The sequence below is a fragment of the Balaenoptera ricei genome, chromosome 7 (genome assembly GCF_028023285.1).
Source record: "Balaenoptera ricei isolate mBalRic1 chromosome 7, mBalRic1.hap2, whole genome shotgun sequence".
Classification (NCBI taxonomy): Eukaryota; Metazoa; Chordata; class Mammalia; order Artiodactyla; family Balaenopteridae; genus Balaenoptera; species Balaenoptera ricei.
The window spans coordinates 72769429-72784851 of NC_082645.1; the positions used below are offsets into that span (position 1 = coordinate 72769429).

The 15423-nt window shown below is 39.2% G+C and overlaps 1 pseudogene; it reads left to right on the plus strand.

Moving 5' to 3' along the window:
- Nucleotides 1-8256: 8256 nt before the first annotated feature.
- On the plus strand, nucleotides 8257-8909 carry LOC132368788 (thioredoxin, mitochondrial-like; annotated as a pseudogene).
- The last annotated feature ends 6514 nt before the right edge of the window (nucleotides 8910-15423 follow it).

Below are 15423 nucleotides of genomic sequence, written 5' to 3' on the forward strand. Positions count from 1 at the left end.
TGATTTAACATACCCTCTCCCCACTAACTTTAAATTGGTTGCTAAAGCAATACAATAGTTTGTATGGTGGATTTTTAAATTTATAGCTCATTAATATATTCTATTTATATAGCTATTGTTAGAAAGAATACATTTAAAATTTTTGATAGCTTTTTCATTTTTTTTTTACTTTCTTATATTTTATTTTATTTGTGCCATTTAGACATATTCAAAGGCAAATCCCAGAAAATATTAAGTTAAATTTGAAGTCTCAGTGGGAAAAGCATTTTAAAATGCTACTTGAGGAATTAAGTCAGATACCCTTTGTTTCTCTCTCTAGTTCTTTTATGTTTAAAAATATGAGACTAATGAATGAATAAAAACTGTAGTTTAGTTTATGATTCCCAGACACCCATTGTGACTTCCTTCATCTTTCTTTGATCCTTAAGAATGGCAAATTTATTTAAATTGCTCTTTTTTAAACTCATTTTATCCATTTGACACATCACTTCTTCTTTGATATACCGACCTTGTTTATATCCTTAAATATCTTCTAAAATGAACAAGATCAAGCTTGCAGTATTGTGTTTAGATTGTAATTATGAATACCTGCAATTTTAGGATCTGTGTTATAAACATAATTAAATTACTTGAAAACTTCTCTTTAGCTTCATGTTATGACTTGTATTTGCTTTCCTTTTCCGATTTAATGGATTATTGGACAGAAAACCACAATCCTAGAAAAAAAAATAAACTAAGCCAAAGTTCAGGGCTTATGATGAACTGATGTTTTTCTTTTTCCAAACTACCTTATTTTGCTATGATGATGTATCCTTAAGAAGCAAAGCTGCCTTGTCAATAAGAAAATTCTTAATAGGCTGACCTTTAGTTTGTGGAGGGCCAGAACTGAAATTCAACAGGTTACTTTTCATTAGTTAAGATGTCATTTTAAAAAAATTGTGAAACAAACTCATGATTCTGGTAGATGTTTTGTTCAGTCGAATTTAGGAAAACCTGACAGGAGGCAATGCTGTCAAATTTTAATGGCTTCTTGAGCCTGAGTGACAACACGACGTTTCATTATAAGTAGGTCAAAGTTAGGTTGTCACTCAGTGGCAACACAAATAGACACCACAATCCCTAGCACATATATCAGAATGAAATCAGCAAAACTAAGAAAAAAGAATTAATGTTATAGATTTATTTCTGCTTCCTGTCAATAATTTATAAAATTGTCAGAAGTATAGTGCTGTAAACTAAAAAAAGTATAAAGCAAGATATAAAGATATTCATAATTTATGTATTTCTGTAAATGCTATTTAAAAAAATGATTAAATTGACAAACTCAGAAAATGTAGAGATTATTTTGTTTCTCAACTGTGGGAGAGATCTTAATAAGTTTACAGTTAGCAGTAAATTTTATTATATTATTAATATATTTTTTAAAAATTCCATCTTCTCCAGTTATTTGGTCAGAGTCAGAAAAACGAATATATTTATTAACATTTTATGGAGAAAGAAAGTTTACAATTTTGGAATTTGGAATTGTTGATGAACAAAGGCTAGTTTTTACTGCTACAGTAGTTTGTATCGTTATAGTAGTTTGTATTGCTATAGCAGATATATTTTTCTCCTGAATACCCACTTTTCTGCCACCTCCTCTCCAAATTTCTCTTTGACTTAAGACCAAGAAGGAATAGTTAAATTCGTCTTTATCTTACTGTTACTCAAAATTATCCCTCAAGCTCATTCTTATTCAGCTTTGTTTTTTCCCAAGCAATATTTTTCGTAATGACAATATTTGATATCAAGTAACAAAAATAGACAGCTGTAAGCAAATGCATGTATACATACATGAATATATACACACAAATTATATATAACTATATGTAATAGTCCAAGAAAGCCAAAATAAAAATAAAATCAACATAGACTCCACTCAGTTTTTAATTTTGCACCTGTAGTTACATTGCTTTATTTTCAGCTTCTTCTCGTGGTTTTCTTTTAATTAAAAAAAAAAAAAAAGTATATGTATTTTATATTCTCTGAGGAAAATAGAGAGATTGAGAAAAAGTAATCATCCACAATCAAACCACTGTAAAGATTTTGCTGCCTTTCTGTCCAGTATTTATCATACCCTTTCATTGCAATCTTTGAAAATTCCTTTGGTGTCAATTTGCTCACAACTGAGTGGCAACCTCATGGGTAAATTCAGCTTTCCGTAACAATTCATAGAGTTGAATTTGCTTTGTTTGGGCTTGCAATGTCCTACAGACCAAACAAGATTGAGAAATGAAATATTCTAATTGCATTGGTTTTGGATGTGTGCTAATGATGTATCTCCATTGATTTTACTTCTGCTTCAGGTTGACACCAGCTGTGCTTAATTGATAGACATCTAGTGCATTATTTGGGTACACTATAAAAGAGATGCTTACCCCAAATAAAATGTTTCGGTGTTTCCTAAGAGTAATCCTAACATCTGGTCATTCCTAAGCCAGAAGGAGGTGTACTTCCAATTCTAATTACAGAAGTTCAGTGACTTCTATTGTTTCACCACCATAAACATAGCTATATCCAATTTATCTTCCCTCCCCGTTTTTTTGCTACTCTATGTCAACACAGATTGTGACCTAGAGTCGGTGGCAGTAGAATGTAACATGCTCTTTTATTGAAAAATGATATCGTTTGTTTATGTTATATCCAACTAAATGGAATAATTCCTAATTATTTCTTAATGTCAATAAATGAGTAAAAGAGCCCAGTGGTTCAGTTAGGAACATACATATCTTCAAAGAGGAAAACAGACTCTACCTCATAGATGGTTAGAACAGCATGTCTGTACAAAGAGGGAAGGGATTGCTGGCTGCCCTCTTTAAAGACAACCTGCCTTTTGTTCTTTTAAAACACCAATGTGCCATGAATAGTTGTAAGTGCTTTATAAATATTGATTAATTTAATCTTTCTGAATACACTGTGGTAATTACTATTATCATGAATCAAGAATATATACATATACAATAAAATGGAAATAATGTTTAATTATATTTATCAGCTACTTTTCCAGCTTCTTCCCTTTTGGAATTGATTTTCTATATAACCCCAGGACCATCAAAACATCAGTATTGGCTATTAGAGAGAAAGAGAGGGCACAATAGGCATTTTTTTCTCGTAGGCTTAATAGCAAAGAGTAATGAAAGGGAAAATACATGGAGTCACTGGCTTTTGAGATTTTATCTAAAACACACCACCAGATTTTATTTATGTCACAATATTGACAATTAGACTTTGGATTTATTTTGTTTTCGTCTAACTGAGCCTTTTTAAGTCATTTCAGGTCAAGTCAGAGAGAGTATAACATCATTCCAACATCACAGCTATATGATGTGGCTGTGTGTATGAGGATGTGTGTGCATGCGTGTGTGTGTGTAAATGTGCTTTCAGCCTCTGGTGCTATAGCCTCTGGAAGCAGTAATAATACATAGTCAAAGGTAATCTAGAAATGTTTTATGTTTCCACAACTTCTTATATTGAAAAAAAAGGAATTTTTGAATTTTGTAGTGTATTGTAGACTAATTCACATAGTTTCGGGATTGATGGACAATACCCCAACACGCACACATACATACATACACACACACATGCAAACACACACATACCTGCTGGGTTATTTCCTAGGAAGGGTAATTAAACGTATTTTCTCATATTTAAAACATACTAGACCTATATTGAAGTCAGCAAAGAAAATGTGTGCAAACTGATATACAAAGTTTTACCAACTATCCACCAGAGTTTTATTAGAATTTTGGACACCTAAATTTAATGCATAACATGTATTTGGAGAATAACCACAATGGTTTGGAAGAAGATTCAAAAAAATAAACTTAATAGAAATGATTTCTTTTAGCCTCAAGAATATAGGGCTTTGAAGTTTAATAATAGTTTTATATTGTAAAAACCCAAGTGTTTTTTGAAACATAATAGCAATAGATATTAATTGTCATAGGCACTTCAAAAACTTCTTTGTCCACATGCTGTCTATTGTTCTTTTTGTATCATCCAATGTAGTTCAGTTTATTAAGTAACATTTTTTTAATTGTATAGAATAAAAATTTCTTAGATTCAGACAACTCTCATCATAAAAACCTGACGATAATACCCAAAGTGGGTTAGTCTCTGACTGCAAAGAAGGTCCTACGTATATTTAAATTTGAGGAACTATCTTCTTTACTAAGTAAATCAATTTAATAATACAATATGCTACAGTGGTAATCAGGACCTTCTCCTGCCCAGGGAAATGGATTTGCCTTTGTGATGGTTAATTTTATGTGTCAACTTGTCTAGGCTACGATACCCGTATGTTTGATCAAACACCAGCCTAGATTTTGCTGTGAAAGCATTTTTAAAAACATGATTAACGAGTCAGCTCTTACCCACCACCAGAGCCTCCCATCAAACCTCTTAGATAACCTCAACCACCAGAGGGCAGACAGCAGAAGCAAGAAAAACTACAATCCTGCAGCCTGTGGACCAAAAACCACAGTTACAGAAAGATAGAGAAGATGAAAAGGCAGAGGGCTATGTACCAGATGAAGGAACAGGAAAAAAACCCAGAAAAACAACTAAATGAAGTGGACATAGGCAACCTTCCAGAAAAAGAATTCAGAATAATGATAGTGAAGATGATCCAGGACCTCGGAATAAGAATGGAGGCAAAGATTGAGAAGATGCAAGAAATGATTAACAAAGACCTAGAAGAATTAAAGAACAAACAAACAGAGATGACCAATACAATAACTGAAATGAAAACTACACTAGAAGGAATCAATAGCAGAATAACTGAGGCAGAAGAACGGATAAGTGACCTGGAAGACAGAAAGGTGGAATTCACTGCTGCGGAACAGACTAAAGAAAAAAGAATGAAAAGAAATGAAGACAGCCTAAGAGACCTCTGGGACAACATTAAACACAACAACATTCACATTACAGGGGTCCCAGAAGGAGAAGAGAGAGAGAAAGGACCAGAGAAAATATTTGAAGAGATTATAGTCGAAAACTTCCCTAACATGGGAAAGGAAATAGCCACCCAAGTCCAGGAAGCGCAGAGAGTCCCATACAGGATAAACCCAAGGAGAAACATGCCGAGACACATAGTAATCAAAGTGGCAAAAATTAAAGACAAAGAAAAATTATTGAAAGCAGCGAGGGAAAAACGACAAATAACATACAAGGGAACTCCCATAAGGTTAACAGCTGATTTCTCAGCAGAAATTCTGCGAGCCAGAAGGGAGTGGCATGATATACTTAAAGTGATGAAAGGGAAGAACCTACAACCAAGATTATTCTACCCGGCAAGGATCTCATTTAGATTTGATGGAGAAATCAAAAGCTTTAGAGACAAGCAAAAGCTAAGAGAATTCAGCACCACCAAACCAGCTCTACAACAAATGCTAAAGGAACTTCTCTAAGTGGGAAACACAAGAGAAGAAAAGGACCTACAAAAACAAACCCAAAACAATTAAGAAAATGGTCATAGGAACATCCATATCGATAATTACCTTAAACGTGAATGGATTAAATGCCCCAACCAAAAGACATAGACTGGCTGAATGGATACAAAAACAAGACCCATATATATGCTGTCTACAAGAGACCCACTTTAGACCTAGGGACACATACAGACTGAAAGTGAGGGGATGGAAAAAGATATTCCATGCAAATGGAAATCAAAAGAAAGCTGGAGTAGCTATACTCATATCAGATAAAATGGACTTTAAAATAAAGAATGTTACAAGAGACAAGGAAGGACACTACATAATGATCAAGGGATCAATCCAAGAAGAAGATATAACAATTATAAATATATATGCACCCAACACAGGAGCACCTCAATACATAAGGCAACTGCTAACAGCTATAAAAGAGGAAATTGACAGTAACACAATCATAGTGGGGGACTTTAACACCTCACTTACGCCAATGGACAAATCATCCAAAATGAAAATAAATAAGGAAACAGAAGCTTTAAATGACACAATATACCAGATAGATTTAATTGATATATATAGGACATTCCATCCAAAAACAGCAGATTACACGTTCTTCTCAAGTGCGCACGGAACATTCTCCAGGATAGATCACAATTTGGGTCACAAATCAAGCCTCAGTAAATTTAAAAAAATTGAAATCATATCAAGCATCTTTTCTGACCACAACGCTATGAGATTAGAAATGAATTACAGGGAAAAAAACGTAAAAAAGACAAACACATGGAGGCTAAACAATACGTTACTAAATAACCAAGAGATCACTGAAGACATCAAAGAGGAAATAAAAAAATACCTAGAGACAAATGACAATAAAAACACGACGACCCAAAGCCTATGGGATGCAGCGAAAGCAGTTCTAAGAGGGAAGTTTATAGCTATGCAAGCCTACCTAAAGAAACAAGAAAAATCTCAAGTAAACAATCTAACCTTACACCTAAAGAAACTAGAGAAAGAAGAACAAACAAAACCCAAAGTTAGCAGAAGGAAAGAAATCATAAAGATCAGAGCAGAAATAAATGAAATAGAAACAAAGAAAACAATAGCAAAGATCAATAAAACTAAAAGCTGGTTCTTTGAGAAGATAAACAAAATTGATAAGCCATTAGCCAGACTCATCAAGAAAAAGAGGGAGAGGACTCAAATCAATAAAATCAGAAATGAAAAAGGAGAAGTTACAACAGACACCGCAGAAATACAAAGCATCCTAAGAGACTACTACAAGCAACTTTATGCCAATAAAATGGACAACTTGGAAGAAATGGACAAATTTTTAGAAAGGTATAACCTTCCAAGACTGAACCAGGAAGAAACAGAAAATATGAACAGACCAATCACAAGTAATGAAATTGAAACTGCGATTAAAAATCGTCCAACAAACAAAAGTCCAGGACCAGATGGCTTCACAGGTGAATTCTATCAAACATTTAGAGAAGAGCTAACACTATCCTTCTCAAACTCTTCCAAAAAATTGCAGAGGAAAGAACACTCCCAAACTCGTTCTATGAGGCCACCATCACCCTGATACCAAAACCAGACAGACACTACAAAAAAAGAAAATTACAGACCAATATCACTGATGAATATAGATGCAAAAATCCTCAACAAAATACTAGCAAACAGAATCCAACAACACATTAAAAGGATCATACACCACGATCAAGTGGGATTTATCCCAGGGATGCAAGGATTCTTCAATATACGCAAATCAATCAATGTGATACACCATATTAACAAATTGAAGAATAAAAACCATATGATCATCTCAATAGATGCAGAAAAAGCTTTTGACAAAATTCAACACCCATTTATGATAAAAACTCTCCAGAAAGTGGGCATAGAGGGAACCTACCTCAACATAATAAAGGCCATATATGACAAACCCACAGCAAACATCATTCTCAATGGTGAAAAACTGAAAGCATTTCCTCTAAGATCAGGAATGAGACAAGGATGTCCACTCTCACCACTATTATTCAACATAGTTCTGGAAGTCCTAGCCACGGCAATCAGAGAAGAAAAAGAAATAAAAGGAATACAAATTGGAAAAGAAGAAGTAAAACCGTCACTGTTTGCGGAAGACATGATGCTATACATAGAGAATCCTAAAACTGCCACCAGAAAACTGCTAGAGCTAATTAATGAATATGGTAACGTTGCAGGATACAAAATGAATGCACAGAAATCTCTTGCATTCCTATACACTAATGATGAAAAATCTGAAAGAGAAATTATGGAAACACTCCCATTTACCATTGCAACAAAAAGAATAAAATACCTAGGAATAAACCAAAAAAAAAAAACAACTGGTAAATGAAAACAACATTTAAAATTGTGTTGTCATTAGAGTATACACAAAGTAATTGAAGCTGTAGGTATAGAAGTGGTTGCCTTGAGAAGACATGTATAATAAGGAAAGGAAGAAAGGAAGGAAGGAAAGAAGGAAGGAAGGAGGGGAAGAAGGAAAGCAAGAAGGAAGGAAGAGAAGGAAGGGAAGGAAAGAAGAGGTCTTCAAAAATAGGGAGATTTAAGTGGCATTTAAGTAAACCTGCCAAAGGGAGCAGTGGCAATCAAGGGACCTGAGTATTAATTAGGAATGACTGATCACGTGAGTCCCATGAGGGTAGGGATCACATCTGCTTCTCATTTCTGGAGCAGAGCACCTAGCACAGTACCTGGCCAGTAGATGCTCCATTCGCAATTGTCCAGTGTTGTCCATGGGGCAGGAAAGCTACAAATACCATTGGCTGCGGCAACTGGGTGACTGGGGATGTGTGCAAGCTGGATGGCAGGCAGTGAGTAAAGAAATGAATAGGGAACAGAAGTGCCCTTGACCGGTGGGGAGGGCCGCGCTGTGCACCCCTCTGCTCTCGCTGCAGGGAGATGGCTGAGCGACTTCTCCTGGGGAGGTTCCTGGCCTCCATAATCTGCAGGAAGCCCTCTCAGAGTCAGTGGGCGCCCCTTGCCTCCAGGGCCCTGCAGACCCCACAGCGCAGTCCTAATAACCTGACAGTAACACCCAGCCAAGCCCAGTCAATATACACCACCAGAGTCTGTACAATGACCTTTAACATCCAGGATGGACCAGACTTTCAAGACTGAGTTGTCAACAGTGAGACACCAGTGGTTGTGGATTTCCATGCACAGTGATGTGGTCCCTGCAAGATCCTGGGGCCAAGGTTAGAGAAGGTGGTGGCCAAGCAGCATGGAAAGGTGGTGATGGCCAAGGCGGATATTGATGACCACACAGACCTCTCCATAGAGTATGAGGTATCAGCTGTGCCCACCGTGCTGGCCATCAAGAATGGGGATGTGGTGGACAAGTTTGTGGGCATCAAGGATGAGGACCAGCTGGAGGCCTTCCTGAAGAAGCTGATTGTCTGACAAGCAGGGAAGCGTCCTGACTGCCCCTGCCCACCTGGGCCCCGTGGTCCCGGGGGACCCAGATAGAACTCATAGCCCTTCTGTGCCGGCCCTTCCTACCTCCTCCCTCTGCCTGGCCCCTGTGGGTCCGTGCTTTGGAGACCAGGCCTCCAAACACAGGAGCCTCAAGTGCTCCCAACCTGGCTGACCGCCAGGGTGGCCGCCCAAGGAGCGGTGCCGCCACCGAGCTGGGACAGCCGTCTCCTCACCCACTCTCTGCTCCTTCTAGGGCTTGTTGCCGTGCTCCCAGGATGCTGGGACAGAGTCCCGGGGCCAGCCTGCAGTAACAGCTTGGTCTCCCTGCTCCCTTCTGATCTGAACCCCGGTGCCTGGCTCATCTGCCTCCTGCATTTTTCTTTCCTGCTGCTGTTTTGTAAAAAAAAAAAAAAAAAAAAAAAAAAAAAAAAAAAAAACCAGAAGAAGCAAAAAAGAAACCCAGGGCTTCCCTGGTGGCGCAGTGGTTGAGAATCTGCCTGCTAATGCAGGGGACACGGGTTTGAGCCCTGGTCTGGGAAGATCCCACATGCCGCGGAGCAACTGGGCCCGTGAGCCACAATTACTGAGCCTGCGCGTCTGGAGCCTGTGCTCCACAACAAGAGAGGCCGCGATAGTGAGAGGCCCGCGCACCGCGATGAAGAGTGGCCCCCGCTTGCCACAACTAGAGAAAGCCCTCGCACAGAAACGAAGACCCAACACAGCCATAAATAAATTAATTAATTAATTACCAAAAAAAACAACCCATAGAATACAGTACCAACAGCGCACCCTAATACAATCCACGGTCGTTGGTGATAACGATGTGTCAATGTAGGTCCATTTATTGTAACAAATGTACCACTCTGGTGTGGGATGTTGATGATGGGGAAGGCTGTGCATGTGTGAGGGCAGGGGGAGTATATGAGAAGTCGCTGTACTTTCTACTCATTTTGCTAATGTTTTGTTATTTGTAATTTCTTCTTCTAAAAAAAAGAGGATATTAAAAAAAAAAGAAATGAGTTATCAAGCCATGAAAGACACGAAGGAACCTTAAGTGCATATTGCTAAATAAAAGAAGCCAATCTGAAAAGGCTGCATACTGAATGACTCCAACTATATGACATTCTGGGAAAGAAAGTAAAAAGATGTGATAGTCAGGGGTCAAGGGTCAAGGGTCAAGGCGGGGTGAGGAAGTGATGATTAGGTGAAACACAGGAGATATTTAAGGCAGTGAAACTATTCTGTAGGATACCGTATTGATGGATACATGACATTATTTGTCAAAACCTACGGAACTGTAGAACACAAAGAGCGAATCCTAATGCAAACTATGGACTTTAGTTAGTAATGCTATATGAATATTGGTTCATCAATTGTAATAAATTGTAACTGCACTAAGGCAAGAGAACTAAGAGAGAACTAAGAACCGCACTAAGGAGAAACTGTGAGTGGGAAAAGGAGAGGATATATGGAAACTCTCCGTACTATCTGCTCAATTTTCTTTTTTTTAATTTTATTTTACTTTATTTCTTTATTTCTTTATTTTTGGCTGTGTTGGGTCTTCGTTGCTGCACGCGGGCTTTCTCTAGTTGTGGTGAGCGGGGCCACTCTTTGTTATGGTGCACAGGCTTCTCATTGCGGTGGCTTCTCTTGTTGTGGAGCACAGGCTCTAGGCGCACAGGCTTCAGTAGTTGTGGCACGTGGGCTCAGTAGTTGTGGCTCACGGGCTCTAGAGCGCAAGCTCAGTAGTTGTGGCACATGGGCTTAGTTGCTCTGTGGCATGTGGGATCTTCCCAGACCAGGGATCAAACCCATGTCCCCTGCATTGGCAGGAGGATTGTTAACCACTGCACCACCAGGGAAGCCCTATCTGCTCAATTTTCTGTAAACCTAAAACTGCTTTAAAAAATTGTTTATTAATTTTGTAAAAAGTGCAACCCATGGCTTGACCAGTTCTGTATATACCACTTTCTTAGGCAGTAAGTTATCTTTGCAGAGCGCCTTTGGGCAACAAGCAATGATGCAGCATAGCCCACATAGACAGAAGGGTTTTGAAGACAACAAGCCTTCAAACTCATCCCCCCACTAGAGTGTGAGCAGGAATGACAGAAGGGGGAACAGAATGTGGTGTGTGGAACCCTGGGTCCCCCTTTTAGCTACAATCAAGGAGTCACTGAGCACATGAAGGCAGCCTCGCAGGGGTAGCACCGCTCTAAGAAACAAGCGACAACTTCTGACTTGTTTTACCCAAATAACTTAAACAAGCAGATAATAACCAAGTGATTCATCCTACATGATCTTCAGTTTTCCCATTGATACAACTGACAGTATTATGCATTATAGATGCTGCTGTGTTGTTTTCAAGCCTTCCTTGAAAGCCTTAACAAAAACGTCAAAACATCCTCGCATATGATACTGATGATAAGGAAGTGGATATGTGTGATCACATATGAGATATCTTATTAAGGAAAGTGTGGGAGGGTTCTTCTTTAGAATATTTTCAAAAAGCTCTTCTAAACACTAGATATATTTTTTATTACTTTTACTGCTGTTATTCTCCTACTTGTTACCTGAAGTTTTGTCTAAGGACCGCAGGGGTTTTCTTAACCTTACAAGTAAGTTTCTGTTGAGTAGAACCTCGTCATGCTACTTGTTGCTATTGATAGAGTTTGTTAAGCCGACAGTGAAAGCAATCTGTCCTCTCAATGCATGGTAGCACTTCAATACTGGAGATTCTGTAATGAATTTTAAAATCAGAGATGAGAAGCATTTCCCCCACCCACCTGGGATTGGAAAGAGAAAATTCAGTAAGACAAAACAGGATGCAGAGCTTAAGAAGTGGGTTAGAGCCCACGAAGTTCTAAGAATCACAACTGTTGAAGAAATATTAAGCAGACCAGAAAATTAGTGAAATGAGTCCAGGTTGAGTGAGACTGAATGCTTTCCCCAAGTCCCACATGGTAACTGCCTTTTTTCTTCTGTAGGGAGAGAAAGAATTGGGAAGAGATTTCAGATTTCTAGAGATTCACTTGAATAGTTCCTACTGCACTGCTCACTGGGACAATATTCTTTTTCCTCCCCAAGGTGGCCATATGCAGCAGCAGTTCACCCCATCCATTCACTCTCATCACTTAGAATGGAGTTGTCCCCATGCAAACATCGAGCAATGGCACCGTGAGAATTGAGAGGCTCATGAAAACAAGGCTGATGGGAGCCCTGGGGTGCACCCCCAAACTAAAAGGACTCAGGTTGCAAGACCTGTCACGTAACAGTCACAGCAGGATATATTTTTGGTAATTGAAGCCTAATTTGGATTGTGTTTTTGGAAAATGATGACATTAGTTTTCTAAAAACTAGAAAATTTTTTAGGGGGGAGTGGTGGTTCTCTCCAACTCCACTTTGAAGCTAAAATGGCAAACTGTTTAGAATACAAACTTTTTCTTCCCGTGGATTTATGTAGTAGATGTTTCAAAATGACTGGCAAATACATAGAATTCATACAAAGTTAGAGGCAAAAGGGTGCTCCAGAACCCTCTGGTTGAATCTCTTCACTCTATAGTTGAGGAGAATGAGGTCCAGAGAGGCTAAGTGTTATGCCCAAGGGCACACAGCTGGCTCACAAGATGAGACTTGAATCCGGATTGCCTATGTACTGGCCAATGCTCTTCCCTCTCTACTGTGCTCTACTTCCCAGCACCACAAGAGGACACCTACTGTGTCTTGCAGAATCTAGACTATTTTTTGAAAGCTTGGAACTAAACTTGTGACTAATTAGAATACAGTGTTCCACCACCTTTAAGTCACCAGCTAAAATCCACTGCTCCCCGTTGCAGCACGCCCGAGGCCTTCTGGGTAACCAAAGAAAGATTATTGTCTCAACTCAGTTCTCTGTGTCTAGGTACCCACAAAATGGAAATCACTTTACTTGAGGAAGAGCAAGAGGACAAGATGAGATGAAAAGGAAGCATGTTTAAAATGGATAAAAGGAGGCACTTTTTTCCCACTACACACAATTGAACTGGGGAACTCACTGCAGCAGGATATTAAGATCAATGGTGAAGATTTATGTTTTAAAAGATTAGACATTTCACATGCATATCATCAACAGCGACACTCAATGGGATGGAAGTAAGATGGATGAAAGTTCTCAAGCTTCAGTGCATAAGTTGATCACCAACTGGGTCAGGTGAAAAGAAAAAAAGTTGTCGACTGGATTAAAATTTCACAGAAAGGCAGATCTGGGGGGTTCCAGTCATTGCTGCTGTGTAACAAACCACTCCAAAGTACTGGTGTGAACCAACAGGCATTTTATTATGCACATGGATACGGTGGATCAGGAATTTGGAGAGGGCACAGCAGGGATGGCTTGTCTCTGATTCATGACATCTGGGGCCTCAGTTGGGAAGACTTGAACAACTAGGAATGACTTGAGGTTGGGGGCTGGAATCATCTGGAAGCTTCTTCACCTAACCTGGGATGACTTGAAGGTTCACTCAGCTGGGACTGTCAAGTGGAGCATCTATATGTAGGTGTCAAGAGGGAGTGTCCCAAGAAAAAGCACTTCCAAAAAACAAGTGTCCCAAGAGACCCAGGTAGAAACTACACGGCCTTTTATGACCTATCCATGGAAGTTTTAGAGCATCACTTCCAACACAGTCCATGGGTCAAAACCGTCACAAGCCCACTGAGATTCAAGAGGAGGAGACTTAGGACCTCCTACATCCCTCCCCTATGGGGAATGGCAAGATCACATTGCAGAAAAACCTGTGGGATGGGAGAGGTTTTCGCAGCCATCTTTGGAAAATGCAATCCCCCAGGGAAGTGGTGGGTGATGTGAGGTTACAAGAACACACAATCTAGTGGAAAAAACTGACATATGAACAGAGAATCACAGTACAACAAAATAAATTTCAAGGTAGTTATTTCCCCCTCTTTTACAAGAATTCTTTTTCTTTCCCTTTGATAAGAGTCATCACATTAAAATTTTTTCATTCATTGTCTGTCTTCTACTAGATTGGAATCTCCATGCATTTAGTTTCCTACTGTAACCCCTGTGCCTAAAACACTACCAAGCCCAAAATAGGCACTCAATAAATATTTGCTGAAAGAGTATATGAGTAAAGTGCTGTAATAGAGAAGTAGTGGGAGGGCTGTGGGAGTACAGGCAATAACAAAGCACTCAGCTTGACAGAAATGACATTTGAGTGGGTCTTGAATGCTCTTGAAGGATAAACAACAATTTTTCTGGTGGAAACAAAAGGGAATAAATTTTTCTCCTTAAATCTCCTCCAGAGACTTCATTAGCCAAGTTTAAGTGGGCAGATCTCATCCTAAGTGTACAGACTGCATGTAGTAGTTACAATGTTCTTGGTTGCAAGTGAAAGAAAACAGGGACTCAAATGTATTAAAAAATAAGCAGCGTATCGTACCACATAACAACAAGTCTGGAGGCCAACAGTTCAGGCAGCCTCAATGCCATCCTTCTTCACTGGGTCAACTTAGCTCCTTTGTGGTTGCAAGATGGTGCCCACAGTGGTAGGCATCACAGGCAGACAAAACAATACCCAGCAGGGGAGAGGACTACTTCTCCTTTGGAGTAAGATCTTTCCCGTAAGCCCCTGACAGACTTACCTCACACTGGACCCCACACCACGCCTTATTGGCTAGAACTGTGTCCCATGCATGTATGTAACCTAAACGCTGATAAGAAGAAGGGGAGAAACACGAGCAGTTAGACTAATCACGTGTTACTCCTTGGGGCTTGACCTGAAGCTCCTGCCTCTCCTGAAGCACAGGGCTATGCAGAAAAGGGTGGATTCCCCAACAAAACAGAACAAAACAAATAACGGGGGTTTTGTTAGGAAGGAAAAAGGGGAGATGACTCCTCGGCACATAATCAACAGTGTTTGCAACATTAGGCTTGGGGAAGGTTAATGTTCTGTTTTCTTTGTGGATGACTATTACCTAACAATTTTATTTATTCTTTTTCATGCTTTTTGCTCCTTTCCTTTCTCCTCTGCACTAGTAGTCAGTTGAATAAATCAAGCGCTGTATCAACAGGAAAGAGTGTCATGTGTACAGTGTACATACGAATCTAATTAATCAAAAATATGTTGATTAGACGTGAGTGCACTTTCAGGTAAAAACCTTGATTCAGATGCTTCTGATAGCATAGCCATGCCCAGCTGTTCACCACTTGAATCGTGCTCTTTCATGGCCTTGTGCCCGTTACTTGTGCTGATTCCTCTGTCTAGGAAGTCCTTCTCAGTTTCCTTACCTATAGTGGATACTAGTGATTGCCTCTCCAGCGTCCATTCTATCCTTCTAGTAATTTGCTTGAAGAGATGGCGAACTGCCAAACTACTTTTTTCAGACTCCCTTGCAGCTAGGGTCTTGATCTGAAATAAGTTCAGTCAATCAGGTGCACTTGTGTAAGATTTGGAGGCAGATGCAAGGAGAAGGCATCATTCTGTTGCTGTTGCTGTTGGCCAGCAAGGTT